This window comes from Bufo bufo, chromosome 9 (assembly GCF_905171765.1).
Source record: "Bufo bufo chromosome 9, aBufBuf1.1, whole genome shotgun sequence".
Taxonomy (NCBI): domain Eukaryota; kingdom Metazoa; phylum Chordata; class Amphibia; order Anura; family Bufonidae; genus Bufo; species Bufo bufo.
In genome coordinates this window covers 58835223-58858423 of record NC_053397.1, presented here as the reverse complement: position 1 = coordinate 58858423, position 23201 = coordinate 58835223, and positions in this window count along the sequence as shown.

Genomic DNA, 23201 nt, shown 5'->3' with positions numbered 1-23201 from the left:
AGACGCCTTAGGGTCAGGTTGAAAAAACCGGAGCAATTGGTAACCCCTCCCAAGCAGCAGTTAGTCTGTACGGACTTAGACGAGCCTATGCAGCTAGGAGGAACTACTCGTCAGGTCCGTCCTCCTGAGGCTCGCCATAGGCGTGGGGTTTGTTTTTTTTGTGGGGAGAGGGGTCATTTCATTAATGTCTGTCCTTCTTTCCTCAGAAACAAAAGACCGTCAGAAAAACTACTAACCCCAGGCTGTGTGGAGGATGTCAGCCGGGGGGTATACGTTTCCTCCATACGTACATCGCAATTTGTGTTGCCAGTGGTTATTATTTTTGGTGATAAGACGGAGACTATTTCTTTCTTTCTAGACAGTGGAGCAGGGGTAAATTTGATAGATGCCCATTTTGCCCGCACTTTGGGTTTGTCTCTCTGTACTTTACAGAGACCCATTCCCATATTCGCTATTGATTCTGCTCCCCTGTCTCAGAGAAACCTCACGCACATGGTTCATAATTTACACCTTCGGGTAGGGGACCACCATAACGAGATGCTTTCAGGTTATGTTCTGGAGGGGCTTCCCACTCCGGTAGTGCTGGGTCTTCCCTGGTTGGTAGCGCACAATCAAGTGGTGGATTGGCAGGCCAGGGAGATATTGGAGTGGAGTGAGCAGTGCAGAGAAAATTGCTTAAATAGCAATTGCTTAGTCGCCTCCATAACTACCCTACCTACATTTATTTCGGACTTTGAGGATGTTTTTTCTGAAAAGGGTTGTCAGAAGTTACCACCTCATCGTCCTTATGATTGCCCGGTTAACCTTATTCCCGGCGCAAAATTACCCAAGACCAGGTTATATAATCTTTCGGGTCCAGAGAGACAAGCCATGAAAGATTATATCTCCGAGAGCTTGGCTAAGGGACACATCAGACCCTCTTCTTCACCCGTGGCTGCAGGGTTTTTCTTCGTTAAAAAGAAAGATGGGGGCCTGCGTCCTTGCTTAGATTTTCGCGAATTAAATCAGATAACCATCCGAGACCCATACCCTCTTCCTCTCATTCCTGACCTGTTTAATCAGATTGCGGGTGCTAGGTGGTTCTCCAAACTTGATCTTAGGGGTGCCTACAATCTGATTCGTATTAAGGAGGGGGATGAGTGGAAGACAGCGTTTAACACCCCTGAGGGGCATTATGAAAATCTAGTTATGCCTTTCGGTCTGACCAATGCTCCTGCCGTCTTTCAACATTTCGTTAATGACATTTTTAGTCATCTAATCGGCAGGTTTGTGGTAATATACCTAGATGATATTTTAATTTATTCGTCCGATCTGAAAACACATGAGGTGCATGTCAGACAAGTACTGCAGGTCCTACGGACGAATGAATTATATGCTAAAATTGAAAAATGTGTCTTCGCCGTTCAGGAGATACAATTCCTGGGTTATTTTTTATCTGCGTCAGGTTTCCGTATGGATCCTAGGAAGGTCCAGGCAATTTTAGATTGGGATCTTCCTGAGAACCTCAAAGCACTACAACGGTTCTTGGGCTTCGCGAATTTCTATAGGAAATTCATTAAAAATTATTCACTTATTGTAAAACCGCTTACTGACATGACTAGGAAGGGGACTGATTTTTCTAAATGGTCTGACGCCGCTAAAGTTGCTTTTTCCTCTCTAAAAGAGAGGTTTACCTCAGCACCTGTACTGGTCCAACCTGATGTCTCTCAGCCTTTTATTGTTGAAGTCGATGCGTCAGAGGTGGGAGTGGGGGCGGTGCTGTCTCAGGGTCCGTCTCCTGGCAAATGGCGTCCTTGTGCTTTCTTTTCTAAAAAACTATCTGCAGCAGAAAAGAATTACGATATTGGCAATAGGGAACTATTAGCTATTAAACTTGCGTTTGAGGAGTGGCGTCATTTCTTAGAGGGGGCAGTCCACCCCGTCACTGTAATTACGGACCACAAAAATCTTCTGTACCTCGAATCAGCTAAGCGTCTCACCCCTAGACAGGCTAGGTGGTCGCTATTTTTTACCAGGTTTAACTTTGTGATTACCTATCGTCCTGGGGCAAAGAACACCAAGGCTGATGCACTATCTCGTTGTTTCCCTGGAGGGGGTAATGTGAGTGATCCGGTACCCATTCTTCCTAGAGGAGTGGTTGTTTCTGCGGTACACTCTGTTTTGGAGGGGAAGGTGTTAGAGGCCCAGGGGGACGCCCCGGTCTCTTGCCCCTCAGAGAAATTGTTTGTACCGTTGAACTTGCGTTTCGAATTATTAAAGGAACATCATAATTCGGCACTTGCTGGGCACCCGGGTAGTAAAGCAACCTTGGAACTATTGTCTCGTCGTTTTTGGTGGCCAAGGTTGCGTCAGGATGTATTGGATTTTGTGTCTTCTTGTTCTACCTGTGCGCGCGCAAAAGTTTCACATACACGTCCTGCAGGGTCTCTATTACCACTCGTCATTCCCAATAGACCGTGGACACATCTGTCAATGGATTTTATCACTGACTTACCTTTGTCTGCGGGTAAAACAGTTATTTTGGTAGTAGTGGACAGGTTTAGCAAAATGGTACACTTCATTGCGTTACCCGCACTACCTAATGCTAAGACTCTTGCTCAGGTATTCGTCAGTGAAATCGTGAAGCTTCACGGGGTCCCCTCCGATGTTGTTTCGGATCGGGGTACCCAGTTTATTTCTAAATTTTGGAAAGCTTTTTGTTCTCGTTTGGGGGTACACTTGTCCTTTTCCTCTGCTTTCCATCCTCAGTCGAATGGACAGACTGAGCGTACCAACCAAAACCTTGAGACATATCTAAGATGTTTTGTGTCTGAAAACCAAGAGTTGTGGTCATCATATTTACCGTTAGCTGAGTTTGCCATAAATAATCGTCGTCAGGAATCCACTGGCAAGTCACCATTTCTTGGTGCATATGGTTTTCATCCCCAATTCTGTACTTTCAAAGAGGGGGGGTCTTCTGGGGTTCCCGAAGAGGAACGGTTTTCGTCATCTCTTTCATCGGTATGGCAGAAGGTGCAAGCTAACTTGAAAAATATGGGAGGTAAATACAAATGCATGGCTGATAAGAGACGGTCGCCAGGTCCGGACCTAGGAGTGAATGACTATGTGTGGTTGTCTACTAGGAATATTAAATTGAAGGTTCCCTCTTGGAAACTGGGTCCTAGGTTTATTGGCCCTTACAAAATTGTAGCCATCATCAACCCCGTGGCTTTTCGCCTGGAGTTACCTCAGACTTTTAAAATTCATAATGTTTTTCATAAGTCGTTACTCAAAAAATATGTTCCACCTCTAGAACCATCACCGCTGCCACCCCCTCCTGTTGTCGTGGATGGTAACCTAGAATTTCAGATATCCAAAATTGTTAATTCTCGTCGGGTCCGCCGCTCTCTTCAATATCTGGTGCATTGGAGAGGTTACGGTCCCGAGGCAAGAATGTGGGTTCCTGCGTCTGAGGTAAACGCCGACAGGTTAGTTCGGGTTTTTCATGCCTCTCATCCTGGGAGACCTGGTCCTGAGTGTCCGGAGGCCCCTCGTAGAGAGGGGGGTACTGTCACGAGGGTGTCGAGGACCACGCCTGACTCCGTTATACCCGGGGTCAGGAAGTCGCAGCGGTTGGCTGCACGCTCTATTTAAGATAGGGCTGTTTTCCTTATGGTAGCTTTCTGGGTTTGCTTTGCAAACCCTTTTGGCTCACTCAGGGATCCGTAGCTCCTTCTCCTCAGCTGTTCCTTGTCCAGCACTCCCAGACCTCCTTATATTTCTCTCTCACACTTCTCCGGTTGCCAGAGATAGAGCTTCCTGCCTGGACATCTATTCTGACCTTCTGGAGCTGTGTTGCTGCGTTCGCTGGTAGTTGGTCCAGTACGCTACCCTCCAGATCCCTGTTGGACCTTTTTGGTTTATTGTGGTCGCCCACCTGGGTGTATGTGTTTGTATGTTTTGTCTGTCCTCTCCCTGGTGTTTCCCTCTTAGTGATAGTGGTGTGGACTAGCGATCCCACCGGCCTGTTCACTATCCAGGGCTCATATTAGGGAAAGCCAGGGTTTAGGCACGCGATCGCCGCACGGGTGAGGAACCCGTCTAGGGACGTCAGGGCAGTCAGGTGCCAGCCGCAAGGTGAGTTAGGGGTCACCACCTTTCCCTCTCCCTTGGGCAGGGCTTTCCCTGTTTTCCTCCCTGTGCGTGTCGTCGGTCATTACAGGTGCATGTCAGACAAGTACTGCAGGTCCTACGGACGAATGAATTATATGCTAAAATTGAAAAATGTGTCTTCGCCGTTCAGGAGATACAATTCCTGGGTTATTTTTTATCTGCTTCAGGTTTCTGTATGGATCCTAGGAAGGTCCTGGCAATTTTAGATTGGGATCTTCCTGAGAACCTCAAAGCACTACAACGGTTCTTGGGCTTCGCGAATTTCTATAGGAAATTCATTAAAAATTATTCACTTATTGTAAAACCGCTTACTGACATGACTAGGAAGGGGACTGATTTTTCTAAATGGTCTGACGCCGCTAAAGTTGCTTTTTCCTCTCTAAAAGAGAGGTTTACCTCAGCACCTGTACTAGTCCAACCTGATGTCTCTCAGCCTTTTATTGTTGAAGTCGATGCGTCAGAGGTGGGAGTGGGGGCGGTGCTGTCTCAGGGTCCGTCTCCTGGCAAATGGCTTCCTTGTGCTTTCTTTTCTAAAAAACTATCTGCAGCAGAAAAGAACTACGATATTGGCAATAGGGAACTATTAGCTATTAAACTTGCGTTTGAGGAGTGGCGTCACTTCTTAGAGGGGGCAGTCCACCCCGTCACTGTGATTACGGACCACAAAAATCTTCTGTACCTCGAATCAGCTAAGCGTCTCACCCCTAGACAGGCTAGGTGGTCGCTATTTTTTACCAGGTTTAACTTTGTGATTACTTATCGTCCTGGGGCAAAGAACACCAAGGCTGATGCACTATTTCGTTGTTTCCCTGGAGGGGGTAATGTGAGTGATCCGGTGCCCATTCTTCAAAGAGGAGTGGTTGTTTCTGTGGTACACTCTGTTTTGGAGGGGAAGGTGTTAGAGGCCCAGGGGGACGCCCCGGTCTCTTGCCCCTCAGAGAAATTGTTTGTACCGTTGAACTTACGTTTCGAATTATTAAAGGAACATCATAATTCGGCACTTGCTGGGCACCCGGGTAGTAAAGCAACCTTGGAGCTATTGTCTCGTCGTTTTTGGTGGCCAAGGTTGCGTCAGGATGTATTGGATTTTGTGTCTTCTTGTTCTACCTGTGCGCGCGCAAAAGTTTCACATACACGTCCTGCAGGGTCTCTATTACCACTCGTCATTCCCAATAGACCGTGGACACATCTGTCAATGGATTTTATCACTGACTTACCTTTGTCTGCGGGTAAAACAGTTATTTTGGTAGTAGTGGACAGGTTTAGCAAAATGTTACACTTCATTGCGTTACCCGCACTACCTAATGCAAAGACTCTTGCTCAGGTATTCGTCAGTGAAATCGTGAAGCTTCACGGGGTCCCCTCCGATGTTGTTTCGGATCGGGGTACCCAGTTTATTTCTAAATTTTGACAAGCTTTTTGTTCCCGTTTTGGGGGTACACTTGTCCTTTTCCTCAGCTTTCCATCCTCAGTCGAATGGACAGACTGAGCGTACCAACCAAAACCTTGAGACATATCTAAGATGTTTTGTGTCTGAAAACCAAGAGTTGTGGTCATCATATTTACCGTTAGCTGAGTTTGCCATGAATAATCGTCGTCAGGAATCCACTGGCAAGTCACCATTTCTTGGTGCATATGGTTTTCATCCCCAATTCTGTACTTTCAAAGAGGGGGGGTCTTCTGGCGTTCCCGAAGAGGAACGGTTTTCGTCATCTCTTTCATCGGTATGGCAGAAGGTGCAAGCTAACTAGAAAAATATGGGAGGTAAATACAAATGCATGGCTGATAAGAGACAGTCGCCAGGTCCGGACCTAGGAGTGAATGACTATGTGTGGTTGTCTACTAGGAATATTAAATTGAAGGTTCCCTCTTGGAAACTGGGTCCTAGGTTGATTGGCCCTGACAAAATTGTAGCCATCATCAACCCCGTGGCTTTTCGCCTGGAGTTACCTCAGACTTTTAAAATTCATAATGTTTTTCATAAGTCGTTACTCAAAAAATATGTTCCACCTCTAGAACCATCACCGCTGCCACCCCCTCCTGTTGTCGTGGATGGTAATCTAGAATTTCAGATATCCAAAATTGTTAATTCTCGTCGGGTCCGCCGCTCTCTTTAATATCTGGTGCATTGGAGAGGTTACGGTCCCAAGAAAAGAATGTGGGTTCCTGCGTCTGAGGTAAACGCCGACAGGTTAGTTCGGGTTTTTCATGCCTCTCATCCTGAGAGACCTGGTCCTGAGTGTCCGGAGGCCCCTCGTAGAGAGGGGGGGTACTGTCACGAGGGTATCGAGAACCACGCCTGACTCCGTTATACCCGGGGTCAGGAAGTCGCAGCGGTTGGCTGCACGCTCTATTTAAGATAGGGCTGTTTTCCTTATGGTAGCTTTCTGGGTTTGCTTTGCAAACCCTTTTGGCTCACTCAGGGATCCATAGCTCCTTCTCCTCAGCTGTTCCTTGTCCAGCACTCCCAGACCTCCTTATATTCCTCTCTCACACTTCTCTGGTTGCCAGAGATAGAGCTTCCTGCCTGGACATCTATTCTGACCTTCTGGAGCTGTGTTGCTGCGTTCTCTGGTATTTGGTCCAGAACGCTACCCTCCGGATCCCTGTTGGACCTTTTTGGTCTATTGTGGTCACCCACCTGGGTGTATGTGTTTGTCTGTTTTGTCTGTCCTCTCCCTGGTGTTTCCCTCTTAGTGATAGTGGTGCGGACTAGCGATCCCACCGGCCCGTTCACTATCTAGGGCTCATATTAGGGAAAGCCAGGGTTTAGGCACGTGATCGCTGCACGGGTGAGGAACCTGTCTAGGGACGTCAGGGCAGTCAGGTGCCAGCCGCAAGGTGAGTTAGGGGTCACCACCTTTCCCTCTCCCTTGGGCAGGGCTTTCCCTGTTTTCCTCCCTGTGCGTGACGTCGGTCATTACACCACCTTTTCTATTGACCCGGTCTTTCCTAAATAGTGTAAAACCCTCAATATTAATAGCCCAGTCATGCAAAGAGTCCAACCATGTCTCAGCCACACCAACTACATCTATGTGTTCTTCTAGTACCATAGCCTCCAGCTCCCCCATTTTTCTACCTAGACTTCTGGCATTTGTAAAAATACATTTTAAATTACTATTACCTGTAAAGTGATTATCCGGGATTTTTTGGTTATCTTGGCTAATTTTTGTATGTAACAGGTTCTTGTTACCAGCAGTTCTATTTTTTATATAGTTATTCCCAGTCTTCTCCCTATTCTCCTTGCTAACCCCGGCCCCCACTAAATCCCCACTGTCCCCTTCTATAACCCACTCTCTATGTACACTATCTACCCCCTTATTAATATGACCCCCCCCCCCCAAATCCTAGTTTAAAAGCTCCTCCTGCCATCTAAGCATTTTTTCCCCTAGGGCAGTTGCACCTTCCCCTACATATACACATTAACACGTGCACGTGCTGTCAATTGTTTTAACAGAGGAAAGCAAGTTCAGCTGTTGCGCATACAGGAGCAGTTCTGTTGTACTCAAAGGTGATTTTCATTATCAGAATATCACGTTTGACCCTTTCAAGACCAGGTGATTTTCATATTTTATTTTTTTTTCATTTATTTTTTTTACTCCTAGCCCTCCCAAAACCATAACTTTATTTTTTCATTTACATAGCCGTATGAGGACTTGTTTTTTGCAGGACAAGATGTTCTTTCTAATGGTGCCATTTATGGTTGCATACCATGTGGTGGAAAGCGGGAATTCGAAAAATAACACCATTCCACCACTGTTTTATGTGTTTTTTTTTAAACCGTTTCCTGTGCCATAAAACTGACCCATTACTTTTATTCTCCGGGTCAGTGTGATTAAAACAATACCACATAGGTATAGTTTTTCTTGCGTTTTAATCCTGATAGAAAATTAAAAACTTTGGAAAAAACTAATTTTGTCTTTGCATTGCCATATTCTGACCCCATAACTTTTTTATTTTTATGTTTGCGGAGTTGTGTGAGGGCTCATTTTTTGCGGGGCGACCTATACTTTTCATTGATACCATTCTAGGGTATGTATGACTTTTGTTTTTCCATTTCACCGTTTGCTATATGGGATAAATATTTTAATAGTACAGCATTTTCACACGCAGTGATGCCCATGATGTTCATTTTCAAAATTACCTATGTATTTTAATTTTGGGGAAAGGGGGATGATTAGAATTTTTTATTTTTTTTTATATTTCAAAAATGTTTTTACACTTTTTAATATTTCCCCTAGGGAACTATAGCAAGCAATCATTAGATTATTTTTCTCATAGTCTCCAATGCATTAGCATTGGAGTTTATGAGAATTACATTATTCTCTTATGGAGCTCTGCCATAGGCAGGGGCTCCATAGTAAGTAATCTGCGGCAGCCCTGTACTACTGCTGAGTACATAGGCTGCCAGACACTACTAGGGGGATCCGGTACATGCTCCCGGTCTTTAACCTCCCAAATGCCATGGTCGCATTTGAACAGAAAGCACCTGGTGGCTATGGTGCCCACTACACTCTCGAGCAGTCGCCATTTTAAAATGCCCAACCGCCGACGTAAAATTACATCACGAAAGGGTTAACTTAAGTTTAGGTTAACATTATATATATATATATATATATATATATATTTAAAAATAATAATTTATATATTTTTTTACTGGTTAATGCTTTGTTTGTGAGACCTCATTTCAAATAGAAACTCTAATGGCACATTTGGATGAGCAGATGATCATTACAATTTGAACACTAATGAGTCATGATGGACGATAATCGTGTAGTGCAAATGTATGTAACAAGTGAACGATTGCACTGAAGACGCTAGTTCAACGCTTGTGAAATCGTTGATGCAAATTACTGTTTGTCATTAACGAATTGTGGTAGTGTAAGGGTGCATTGTGTCATCTTTCAGGGATGCGAACGATGTAAAAGCAGGCGCGTTTAACGTCAATCATTGCCGTCTATTTACAGTGAATGATCCCAGAGTCAGCAGGTAAACGATCACATGTGAGCAAATCTATACTCAATAACATTTGCATAAGAATGCTGGTCTGTCATAGGCTGTAAATCGCTGAACTACCATAGAGGTGAATGAAGCATGCTGGGAGTTGAAGTTTCACAGCTAAAGTGCCAAAAGTAGCTGACCCCTGCAATAGGCTGTCTCATGTTTCAGAAGATCAGGTTAGAATGTAAACTATAGTCATTTTGTGGTAATGCTGTTAACCCCTTAGTGACCACCCTTACGCCTTTTTACATCGCTCACTAAGGGTCCTTAGGCTGGGATGCTGCCTTTTCACGAGCAACAGAAAGCGATGGCTCAGTTCTCACATAACAGCTTTGACAGCAGGAGCACTGATTCTGGCTGTTTAACTCGTTATATGCCAGTGGCAATGGCGCCTGCCGCATGTAAGTGGTTACAGAGGGAGCAGACTCCTTCTGTAACCTATCAGCACCCCGCAAATGAAATGAGATCTCGGGGGGGGGGGGGGGGGCGATGCCTGTGCAGGCAGGCCAGGGCCTAGTGTTGGCCTTTCTGACACAGGCTGCTGGTCAATGTCAGAATAGCACTGACATTAAAATGCATTGCACTATATGAATAGTGCAATGTATTTTGGAAGCAAACCAAAGATCACTTATTATAGTCCTCTTTTGGAACTATTAAATGGTTAAAAAAAAAGTTTTAAAAATGTTGCTTTTCAATGTAAAAATGAATTGTCCTCCACATATTTGGTATTGCCATGTCCGTAACAACCCATGTTATGCAATTATAAGTTATCCCGTACAGTGAACACTGTTAAAAAAAGAAAAGAAAACAAGAATTGCTGCTTATTTGTTTATTCGCCACAAAAACAGAATAAAAAGCGATCAAAAAGAGTTATGTACCGCAAAATGATAGCAATGAAAACTGCCAAACATCCCATAAAAATCAAGCCCTCACACATCTCCGTAGAAAGGAAAAGAAAAAAATTACGGGTCTTGGGATGCGGCGATGCAAAAAGATTATAAAGCAATAAAGTTATCATGTTATTTATGCACTATTTTTATTTTTATTTATTCCCCTACCACAAAAAGTAAAAATAAAGCTAATAAGTAACTTACGTGTACCCCAAAATGTCACCATTAAAAACCACAGCTTGTCCAGCAAAAAATAAGCCCCCATATGGCTACATAGATGGACAAAATAAAAAAGTTATAGCTCTTGGAGGACAACGATAAAAACATTGCTTAGTTAGTAAGGCCAAAAACAGGCTGGTTACCAAGAGGTTAAAATATAAGTATAATAATAAATTAGGATATAATAAATTATGAATAAATCAATATTAATTATTAGCAAAATGTAAAACATATAAAATCGTTGTTACTTTTATTATTGCCCACTAATACAGCAATACAGCAATATGTCCACCACACATGAAACTCTGTCTCATAGATGTTTAGTCTTTCAACACCTTTCTGCAGGTTATTTTAATGTGATGTTTTACTGCATAAATCTAGCATGTGGTAAGCGTCTCCATTGTATCTGCAGTACATTACGTGTCCGAACAACATTGCATCTGAAATATTCATAGTACACAACAGCATAAACAGCAAAGTTTTAAAAACTCAAACAAATCAACATATTCCATAGACTGGCGCTGTTTCAGCAAGTGACTTTAAAGCAAAAGGCCAATATAGCTTGGCTACATGGAGACAATGTTTTCAAATGTAGAATAGAACAATTGAGAACCAAGTCACAAGAAAATAGTTAAGCCTAATAATGTCTATTTACTGATACATCAGGCGCTTGCTGAATATATTTGACTTGTTTGTGAAACAGATGGTTACCGAGGGAAGTGTAATGATCTGATACAAACCAAATAGTGAGGCAAAAAAATAGAAAAAAAAATAGAAATATCTTGCAATACATAAAGGAGCCGTATTTACAGCATCTGAAGAATATCTGACTTTGATACCTTGCTGTGAGCTTATTAAAGCTAATGTAGTTTTAACTGATCATAGGCTCATCTTCACCGTATAATTATTTATGTTGCCTTTACAATTGTCATGCTTAAAACACAATGAACACAATGATCAAGGTTCATACAGTATTACTATACTAACCAGGATGACATTTCAGATACAGATATAGCAAATATTAAAGGGGTTGTTCACTTTTGAGTCGGCCAATGAAAAAGAGGGAGGGGGATTAAACGCTAGTGTGGATGGATGTGCAATATCCCATACACTAGTATGGATGGATACTCTATGTCCCTACGCGTTTCGTTAGAGAGTATAAAGATGCTATATGTATCCTATAATAAAGGAACTATAGGTGATTGCCTATGGCAGACCCCATAACTCATCAGGGGACAGGGGTAGAGGGTACAGTATGTCTCCCCACTCGCAACCTATCTGTGTGGTCAAAACAGAAATGGGGGGGGGGGGAACAAAGGTACCAAGGTGGTGCAGACTTAACGGGACTAGGTAGTCCTAGATGACCCAGAATCCTACAAAGTAAAAAGACATACAAAGTAGTACGGTCAGTCTGGGGCGCACACTAACTAAATACAATTGCATAGCTTGGCACTTAATACAATGGCATGTTAAATGGAGTTACTCACTGTTTGGCGTGAGGGTCATGTGACTTCTCCTCATAAGATGCGGCACTACAGATACAGGTGCCGACCATCTGCCGGCGTCTGACAGCGCATAAAGGCGCGCTGAGGGATTTAAATGAAAGGTGGAGAGATACTAGGCGCATGCGCGGTGGGCGCAGCCGCCGCTCACGTGCCAAGGTAGGTATCACGTGACGCGGACGGTCGCGTCCTTGAATGCGCATGCGCAAGTGATAGAACTGGCAGCCGCAGCGCAGACTCACCGCGTAACGCCGTCCCATACCAATCATGTGATGGGGGCGTGACCGTGGCGGATCGCTGCAGAAGCTGTCCAGCGGTAGGTGTGGGAGGGGCTGCTATGTGTGATAGTCCAGCCCCTACAACAACACACGTACCGATGCTGGGGGGAAAAAAGTAACAATCCTCTACAGCATGGGACCAAAACGGGGGACTTATTTGACAGTCTGGTCGCGGGTATAGATAAGAATAATGGCAATATAAGCTACACAAGCGTTCCGCTATACAATCAGGTAGAGAACTAGCGGCAAATAGCCGCTACAGGTTAGAAATGAAATAATCAAACAGGGGGCATAGCCTAAGTGTGTCGTCCACCTGCAGATCTAATGATGGGACGCAGAGTGGCCCACAGATAGAGCTGATCTGTAAACAGGAAGAATCGGCCCATACTGTATCTGTCATATATGGGGACACCAGTGGAGGCCAATTTGTAAAAAATGAGCATGATGGAGATGATAGGGGATAAACTCCAAAACATGTAGTCACAATCGGAGGGAAGAAAGGGATACAGACAATATACATGGTCCACACAGGAAATAACTGCTCTTAGAGGAGCTGTATACTAATGGTGTATATAGTGAGCTGACCTACAAGGGAGGTCACAAGAAGCAGCCATATTGTAATTGGTCGTTCAGGCCGAGGGGTTGGGTGGTCTTTAATTTAAAAATCCACCAGCACTCTCTCTGGAGGATCTTTTTGTCCCAGTCTCCCCCTCGTGGTGGCTTCCTGATGTTCTCTAGGCCTATGAATGTTACGACTGACAGACGTCCGTCGTGGACAGAGTGGACATGTCTTGCCACTGGGGTATCCCTGTTGTTGCAGATATCCCCCATGTGTTCGCCTATGCGTACCCGTAACTCCCTACGGGTCTTACCCACATATCTCATGCCGCACTCACAGGTTAAAAGGTAAATAACCCCAGTGGTGCGACAGTTGATGAAATCACAGGTATGATGGGTAAAGCCCGTGGGATCCGCTGGTAGGGACTTGCACTGTGTGATGAATTTACAAAAAGTGCAGCGGCCACACTTGAAACAACCACGGACTGGACTATGCAGCCACGTACTTTGCTTGGGGGGATTATAGTGGCTGTGGACAAATCGGTCTCGTAAATTGGTCCCTCTCCTAAAGGTCACTGACGGGTGGAGGCTGACCGCGTCGGCCAGATCTGGGTCCATCAAGAGGGTCCCCCAGTTCCGTCCGAGAATTTTTTTAATTTTTGCGGCAGCTGTGTCAAATGTGCCTATGACCCTTAGTACATTTGGACGCTCAGCTTTCTGGTCCCCGGTTGGATGTAACAGTCTAGTGCGTGTCGTCTGTTGTGCTCGCTGGTAGGCCTGTCTAAGGGTATTGTCTGGGTATCCCCGTGCTAGGAAGCGTTCTCTTAGTTCACCCGCCTGCTGTGTGAATTCCTGCTGGTCAGAACAGTTGCGTTTGAGCCGTAAATATTGGCCCACAGGAATCCCCCGCTTCAGTGGGACAGGATGGCAGCTATCCCAGCGAAGCAGAGAATTGGTGGAGCTCTCTTTGCGGTATATGGTGGTCTGTAGGCCCCCTTTAGTATCTCTAGATATACATAAGTCAAGAAAGGGTAGATTATTCCGTACAATGGATGAAGTAAATCTGAGATTAATGGTGTTATGATTTAACTCCTCCCCCAACCTACCGAAATCGTCCTCTGAGCCGCTCCACAAGATGAAAATGTCATCTATGTAGTGATCCCAGAGGACGATGAACTCCATGTACCACCCAGGCACATCACCAAAGACAGGGGTCTCCTCCCACCAGCCCAGGAGCAGAGTGGCATACGATGGTGCGCAGGAACTGCCCATCGCAGTGCCCCTGAGCTGGTGGTAGATGCGTCCGTCAAAAAGGAAACAGTTGCTTGTAAGCACAAAGCTCAGGAGATGGAGAATCAGCTCATTGTGCGCAGCAAACTGTAATCCTCTAGCCCTCAGATAGTGTGCAGTGGCTGCAAGACCCTTGTCGTGGGGGATAGAGGAATACAGGGCCTCAACGTCGATGGATGCCAAAAACCAGCTAGGTTCGAGGTTGAGATGCTCCAGTTTTGAGAGTAGGTCACCTGTATCCCTCACGTACGATGGAAGGGACTACACAAACGGCCCCAATATGCGATCCACATAAATCCCGCAATTATGCGGGACACTGCCTACCCCTGACACTATGGGCCGACCCTTAAGGGGCAAGGTTCCCTTGTGGACCTTGGGTAGGCAGTAAAACGTGGCCATTATGGGATGCGCCGGGTAGAGATATTCGAATTTCTCACCACTAATGAGTCTATCTGTCTTGGCTTTAGATAGAATCTCCCTTAGCTCCTGTTGAAATCTGGGGGTCGGGTCAGATGTTAATATCTCGTAGCCTTGTTTGTCTCTGAGTAGCGTGAGGCACATGTCTCGGTAGGCCAAGGTATCCAATATGACCACATTACCCCCTTTATCGGAGGGCTTGATCATGATGTTACTGTCCTTTGACAACTCTATAATTGCTTGTCTTTCCTTCCAGCTGCAGTTGGATCTCCTATGATTAGGAGTTATCTCAGACAGTTCAGCAATGGTCTGTTTGAGAAAAACATCCACACATGAGATGTCCCCCACTGGAGGCATTTCGGTGCTCCCGTTTTTTAGATCGGTGAAAGGGCCAGTACCATCTGGGCAATCTGGAATGCTGTCCAGGTTGAACAGAAAATGTACATCGCTGAGGATCTCCACCGGCACACCCAATTCGCGGCTCTCCTTCTTATCTTTTAGCTTGAAGTATTTGTGCCACTTCAGCTTGCGGGCGAACAGGTGGAGATCCTTAGTCCAGCGGAAGAGGTCAAATTGAGTAGTAGGGACAAAAGATAAACCTTGTCTAAGTACCTTGTTCTCTATCTCTGTTAGGGGACGGGATGAAAGGTTAATGACTAGTTTATCCTCAGTACGCCCTACTGGTTGGGCGGAGGATTGATGTTGCGATTTCGTAGTGGGTAGTGCATAGTTTGCTCTAAAAAAGAGGCAGATGATGATGGCTGTGGGGCAGATGGCTGTTGGTTGGTGGGCGCGCATTGTGCTTGATCGTATGACTGATAGGTATTGTAGCGAACAAATTGGCCTCCACTGGTGTCCCCATATATGACAGATACAGTATGGGCCGATTCTTCCTGTTTACAGATCAGCTCTATCTGTGGGCCACTCTGCGTCCCATCATTAGATCTGCAGGTGGACGACACACTTAGGCTATGCCCCCTGTTTGATTATTTCATTTCTAACCTGTAGCGGCTATTTGCCGCTAGTTCCCTACCTGAGTGTATAGCGGAACGCTTGTGTAGCTTATATTGCCATTATTCTTATCTATACCCGCGACCGGACTGTAAAATAAGTCCCCCGTTTTGGTCCCATGCTGTAGAGGATTGTTACTTTTTTCCCCCCAGCATCGGTACGTGTGTTGTTGTAGGGGCTGGACTATCACACATAGCAGCCCCTCCCACACCTACCGCTGGACAGCTTCTGCAGCGATCCGCCACGGTCACGCCCCCATCACATGATTGGTATGGGACGGCGTTACGCGGTGAGTCTGCACTGCGGCTGCCAGTTCTATCACTTGCGCATGCGCATTCAAGGACGCGACCGTCCGCGTCACGTGATACCTACCTTGGCACGTGAGCGGCGGCTGCGCCCACCGCGCATGCACCTAGTATCTCTCCACTTTTCATTTAAATCCCTCAGCGCGCCTTTATGCGCTGTCAGACGCCGGCAGATGGTCGGCACCTGTATCTGTAGTGCCGCATCTTATGAGGAGAAGTCACATGACCCTCACGCCAAACAGTGAGTAACTCCATTTAACATGCCATTGTATTAAGTGCCAAGCTATGCAATTGTATTTAGTTAGTGTGCGCCCCAGACTGACCGTACTACTTTGTATGTCTTTTTACTTTGTAGGATTCTGGGTCATCTAGGACTACCTAGTCCCGTTAAGTCTGCACCACCTTGGTACCTTTGTTCCCCCCCCCCCCATTTCTGTTTTGACCACACAGATAGGTTGCGAGTGGGGAGACATACTGTACCCTCTACCCCTGTCCCCTGACGAGTTATGGGGTCTGCCATAGGCAATCACCTATAGTTCCTTTATTATAGGATACATATAGCATCTTTATACTCTGTAACGAAACGCGTAGGGTCATAGAGTATCCATCCATACTAGTGTATGGGATATTGCACATCCATCCACACTAGCGTTTAATCCCCCTCCCTCTTTTTCATTGGCCGACTCAGGCCATTGGAGCCCCACAGGGCCCTCTCCCCTGTCCTCACAGGGCCATTTAGGGTCATTGTTTTTAGGGCTAGGTTCCGGACGGGGCCACCCCTTGCGGGGATCAGACCCCGTATTAGTAGGCACTTTAGGGCAGTCTTAGGCCAAGTAGGGCAACACCAGGGACAGTTTCTTCCCTGTGGCCCTCCTGCACAGAGTGACCACAACCGGGGGACGCATCCATACGCGAGAACACCTCCCTTAGGGCATTGGACTGGCTGGTCCTCTTGCCCACCACCGGTAAGACCTACCCTTATTTTCGCCTTCCTGGCATGTTTATAGACCACGGCACATGCCACGGTCTTCATTATTGTTATTTTGTTTACGCCTACTGGTCATACAGTTCGCGTCCCGTTCCACCCTGGGACGTGTACGTTAATTTGACCATCGGGTGACCTGCCACACCAGGTCCCCTGTATTTCTGTGTCTGTGTTTTGTTTGTCAGGTAGGGGTCCATTTCCCAGTTGGGATTTGTAACTATCCTATTAAAAGTTAGGTTTTAATACGTCACTACCCCTTTTTTCGCATCTTTTGTCTATTAACGAGTAGTTTTGTTGGGGGGCGCCTTTGCACTACCTCCAAAGGACCACCCTTTATTGTTGTTCACTTTTGCACAGTTTTTCTACAGACCCTACATCATGGCTGGACTCACAGTGGTAATCATACTTACCTGATCCTGTAATTAGGTCATCAGCTGTTTGAGAAGACAGTAGCTCCTTAGCCAACTTGCAGCTTTGCTTAGCCCTTGTGACTTGGAGAGCTGATAGAAGGCCGCTGTGGTACTGCAAGTGCCAGTGCTTTCTCAAGAAACTGATTGGTAGAAGTCCCGGGTATCAAAGCCCCGCCAATCAAGATACTGATGAACTATCCAGATTATAGGTCATCAGCTAAGAAATCTCAAAAATCCCCTTTCATTCTTTTAGTCTGTGCTCATAACTAAGACCCTTTAGTTGCTCTCCTTTGTACTTTCTCCAGCTCCAGGGCAACCTTTCTATGAACTTGCATGCAGAACTAAACTGCATATTCCAGATAAGAACTCGCCTAAGGCTTTGTAAAGTTATAATTAGTGATTACTGAACAAAGTTTTTAAAAAATTTCAACAAGGATGGAATATCCCAAAAAGACGAAATGCTAAACAACTGTTAAAGAGGTTGTGTCACTCAGCAAGTGGCATTTATTATGTAGAGAAAGTTAATACAAGCCACTTACTAATGTATTATTATTATCCATATTGCTTCCTTCGATGGCTGGATTCATTTTTCCATCACATTATACACTGCTTGTTTCCATGATTACAGACTATCCTGCCATCCAGCAGCAATGGCCTTGCTTGCACACTATAGGAAAAAGCACTAGCCTATGTAAGCTCCCACGGTCTCATAAATTTTTTGATGGACACTGTTGACCACATGTGCACCCTCGCTTTTGTTTATTCTTGTTTATATGGTTGTCATGGTAACTGACGTAATCACTGTAATTTGGCGGGCTATTAAAATGGGATTATGTTGCTTGTATGTTCACAGTTTGAGAAAGGCACATAGCGTGCCGAAACGCGTCACCAATATGTGGCAATAAACAGAGTAATATTATTACTAACAGCGAGTGCCGATCCTCCTTTACTGCAATTTTTATTTCTGTCGGGTACATATGGAATCTAGCAGAAAAAAAACCTCCAAGCAAAACTGGTGGTATTACTAGAAGTACACAAATAGTCCCACAACATGGACAGTGATATACCAGAGGGGGATCATTGCCAAAAATTCCCACAAAAAAAATATATTTTAATCAGGAGCCATATTTATTCGTCTTAAAGGGAAACTCTCAAAAATGTGGCCTGCTGGAACCTAGAAAATTTTTCTATCAGTTTGATGTATACAAATGTGCAGCACTCAATGTTTGTCCATTGTGCAGCACTCATGAGTCCATTAAAAAAATTCATACGTTAACATAATTTTTTTTTCTACCATGGAACTGTATGGTGAGCAGACGCCACTGTACGGCATCAGTCTGAGGCATCTGTTAACGCATACATTTTTAGTATCCATTAAATGGATGGCAAAAATAGGATGTGAACCCAGCCCTTGTGTCAGAATAAGCACCAGTACACAGCGGAGCAACGTGGCGGAGAGGGGAGGCCGCCATGTACTGACAGAGCGCTACCTTGTCCTGGTGGTCAGGGATGAGGACTGTGTTCCCTAAGGATCATTTTCTACTGGTAAATACAGGGCACAGTATAATACACTACAATCTATATAATCTAAAGATATTAGCCCTACCCCTGAATAATAAATACAATTAGGTGGTCCTTTAATTTATAGAAATACGTCTATGTTAGGTGTATTTCTGGCACAGATTGTGGCGCATAGGTCCCTAACCCTAACACTAACCCTTAGCACCGCAATCTGCATATTTTTCCCGCTCATGCCAGGTCTAAAAAAGGATGGCGTGGGCAGGTAAGGGATACAGTTATGGCGATCCAGTTATTGGATACCACCGTCATACATGGACCGGATAACACCTCTGTACAGTGACCAGATAACACCGCCATACCGTGACCGGATAAAAGGGTATAAGAGGGCACAGTACAGGGAATGACTAGGGGCACAGCACAGGGTGTGGTAAGAGGGAACAATGCAGGGTATAAGGTGGCACAGTACTGGGTGAGGGGCACAGTACGGAGTGGGGGGCACAGTCACATAACCCAGCGACATTAGAAGGTCCTTATGGTGAATGCGGTTCATACAGAGGAGTTAGACAAGGGTGTAATTATGTGGGTAGAGATAAAAAATGTAGCTGTCAGCCAATACAGGCCCCAAAAATCTGGCAATAGGCATTCACCTGACAGCAAAGAACTTTGGATTCTATGGCTGGAGGTACATTAGGGGGTCAAAGGATAAAAATGTAACTGTCGGCCAGGACAAGCCCCAAAAATTAGCCAATAGGCATTCACCTGACAGCAAAGAACTTTGGATTCTGTGGCTGGAGGTACATTAGGCGATCACAGGATAAATATGTAACTGTCGGCAGTACAGGCCACAAAAATTAGGCATTCACCTGACATAAAAGGCCTTTTTTGCTGCTGTATATACATAAGGAAAATACCATTCTTTGTTCTGGGTGGTGGCAGAAATGTGTGGGCTGGCATGAGGAAATTCAATTACACATGGTCATCACAGGTGTTGAATTCCTCCGAGATCCATGTCTCATTCATTTTTAAAAATGTGAGGTAGTCCACACTGTCGTGAGCTAGGCGAGTGCGCATATCAATCACGATCCCCCCTGCTGTGCTGAACGTCCTTTCGGACAGGACACTTGACGAGGGGCAAGCCGAGAGTACCATGGCAAATTGTTCCAGCTCTGGCCACAGGTCAAGCCTGCACACCCAGTAGTCAAAGGGTTCCTTGCTTCTCAGAATGTCCACATTGGCCGTTAACCCGATGTAGTCGGACACCTGTCGGTCTAGGCGTTCCCTGAGGCTGGATCCAGAGGGCGGCTGTCGATGGGTTGACTGCAAGAAGGATCTCATATCCGAAGTGACTAACACATCTTCAAACCGCCCTTTTTTTCAGGCATGGTATGATTGGTACCCGCACCTTTTTCACTGTGGGTGGAAATTCCTCTGCCAGTGCCCAGAACAGCAGAATGCAGCATCTCTCGCAGCAAGGCCTGGAAATTCTGCCTTCTAACAGCCCTCTGTGATGCTGGTAACATGTCCGCCATTTTGTGTTTGTAACGGGGGTCTAAGTACGCTGCCACCCAGAAGAGGTCCTTGACCTTTATGCTTTTTATACGGGGGTCCCTCTTCAAACACTGGAGCATGAAGTCCCCCATTTGCACTAAATTAGAATAGGTGGAGCGCCATGGCTCCTGCTCATTGCCCAGGAGAATGTCGTCCTTGGTCTCCTCCCCCCAGCCACGGACAACACCAGGGATCACTGAAAAGTTTAAAGCCTGCTCTTCTTGCTCCTCCTCTGACTCCCCCAGCCACCATCCTCCTATGACTCCTCTTCAGACTCCTGCTGACTTGTCTTAGATGGAGTACCCCCCCAGGAATTCATTCAGCATTGCGACTTACTCATCCTCCAGCTCCTGCTCCTCGACGGCTTGATCAATGACACGACGCAATGCACGCTCCAGAAAGAAGACGTAAGGTACAATGTCACTGATGGTGCCCTGGCTGCGACTGACCAGGTTGGTGATATCATCAAATGGCTGCAGAAGTCTGCATGCGTCATGCATGAGCAGCCACTGGCGCAGTGAAAAGAAACCAAGCTCCCCAGAACCTGTCCTGCCGCAGAGTTCATATAGGTAGTCGCTAACGGCACGTATCTGCTGGAGAAGCCTATCAAGCATATACAAGCTGGAGGTCCAGCGCATCGGCCAGTCACAAATCAGACGTTTGACGGGCAAGTCGTGTCGCCGCTGAACGCTCAGCAAGGCGAGCCATGGCCATGTAAGATCTTCTAAAATGGGCAGAGATTTTCCTGGCCTGCCGCAAAACGTCCTGGACCGCGGGGTATTTGGCAACGAATCACTGCATGACTAAGTTCAGGACGTGTGCCATGCACGGCATGTGTGTCATTTTGCCCTGTTTCAACGCACTCAGCAGATTAGCACCGTTTTCGTACATCACTTTACCAACTTTCAAATTGAGCAGGGTTAGCCACTGATCGGCCTGTAACCACAGAGCTGAAAGCAGTGCAGGACCGGTGTGGCACTTGGCTTCCAGGCACAACAGCCGTAGCACAGCATGGCAACGCCTCGCCTGGCACCTTGGGGGGTGCAGCGGAATAGACGGTAGCAGTGGAAAAGGAGGAGTCAGCCGAGGAGGAGACGGAGGATGGAGTAGGAGGAGGAGAAGCAGAGGCAGGCCTGCATGCAATCCGTAGCATTAACACCAAATCCACATGAGAGCCTTGGGTTACATGCTTGATGGCCGTCAGAAGGTTCACCCAGTGGGCAGTAAAAGTTATATACCTTCCCTGCCCGTGTTTGCTAGACCTCGTGTCTGTGGTCAGATGTATCTTGGCAACGTCACTGTGTGCCAGAGATACATTAAATTGCCTCTGAAAGTGGCCATATACTGTAGTTCAGGGATGCCCTTCCGGGATAAATATTTCCTTCCGGGGACCTTCCATTGCATTGTGTGCCATTGGCCACAAATTTTCTAAAGACCTCCGAGTCCACCAATTTTTATGGCAGTAGTTGGCGGGCTAGCAGTTCCGACATGCCAGCGGTCAGCTGTTGGGCAAGAGGATTATCCGGCGTCATCATTTTTTTACGCTCAAACGTTTGGGCCACGGAAGCCTGCCTTGTGGAGTGGAGGACAAATGGGAGGAGAGAGGAGAAGAGGCAGGATGTGTAGCGCCGGGAAAGTGGCTTTGCAAGTTCTGACAGTGTTGCTCCCACTGGGCTCGGTGATGGGAGGCCAGGTGCCTTCTCAAGGCGGTCGTCCCTAGGAGAGTGTTGGGTTTACCGCGATTTATGCGTTGACAGCACAGGCTGCAGATGGCAACACTATTGTCAGCAGCTGACACGTTAAAAAAAACTGTGGAGCCGGCGTCCTGGGAGTGCAAGTTGTGACCATGCATGGTGGATGGCTCTCTCCAGATACATCTGCAGTCTGCTTTTTGCCTCCTGTGCACTGCGAGTTCTGCCTGATTCTCCTCCTTCTCCTCCCTATCTGCTGCTCTGTCTCTCCCTCTGAATTCCCCTCCTCTTCCTCTCTTGTGGGCACCCATGTGACGTCCATCGACACGTCATCATTGTCACCTTCACGACCCCTAACATTAGAGATCTCAGAGTAGGCAGCAAAAGTGGGGACCACCCTCCTTGGGCTGATCTGGGTACTGTCATTAGACCGCTGGGTGGTGGCCGTTGCTACCTCCTCTTCCTCATCCGATGCCAAGAATGGCTGCGCATCGGTAAGGTCTGGGAATGGATGGGAAAATAATTCCTCTGACTTGAGTGGAGGGGCTATGGTGGTGGTGGTATCTTTGGTGGTGCACACAGCAGAGAGTGAGGAGGGTGCAGATACAGAGGATAATAAGGGTGCAGAAGCGGAAGGCTGAGTAAGCCACTCAACCAACTCTGGTGTGTCCTTTGACATAATCACACGCACCTTCTCCAACTTCCCACTTAGGCTCCGGCCTGATGCACCTGCCCGACCCTACCACCCCTGTGGAACGCCCTGCCTTTTCCTCTGCCTGTCATTTTCAAAATGACCCTGTGCCAAAGTCCCCGGAGAAGAGCAGTATTTGTAGAAGCTCATATATGGCAGGCCTCAATCAGTTGTTAGTTGAAACTGGTATATCACCCTCAAGAAGAAATTTTGTGGACGCAGGTATATGGAAAACCTCTATCACTATTTTGTGGAAGCTGATATATGGCAGGCCTCAATCAGTTGTTAGTTGAAGCAGGTATATCAAAACCCGCAATCTGTATTTTGTGGACGCAGGTATATTAAAAACCTCTATCACTATTTTGTGGAAGCTGATATATGGAAGGCCTCAATTAGTTGTTAGTTGAAGCTGGTATATCACCCTCAAGCAGTAATTTTGTGGACGCAGGTATATGGAAAACCTCTATCACTATTTTGTGGAAGCTGATATATGGCAGGCCTCAACCAGTTGTTAGTTAAAGCTCGTATATCACCCTCAAGCAGTAATTTTGTGGTTGCAGGTATATGGAAAACCTCTATCACTATTTTGTGGAAGCTGATATATGTCAGGCATCAATCAGTTGTTAGTTGAAGCTGGTATATCACCCTCAAGCAGTAATTTTGTGGACGTAGGTATATGGAAAACCTCTATAACTATTTTGTGGAAGCTGATATATGGCAGGTCTCAATCAG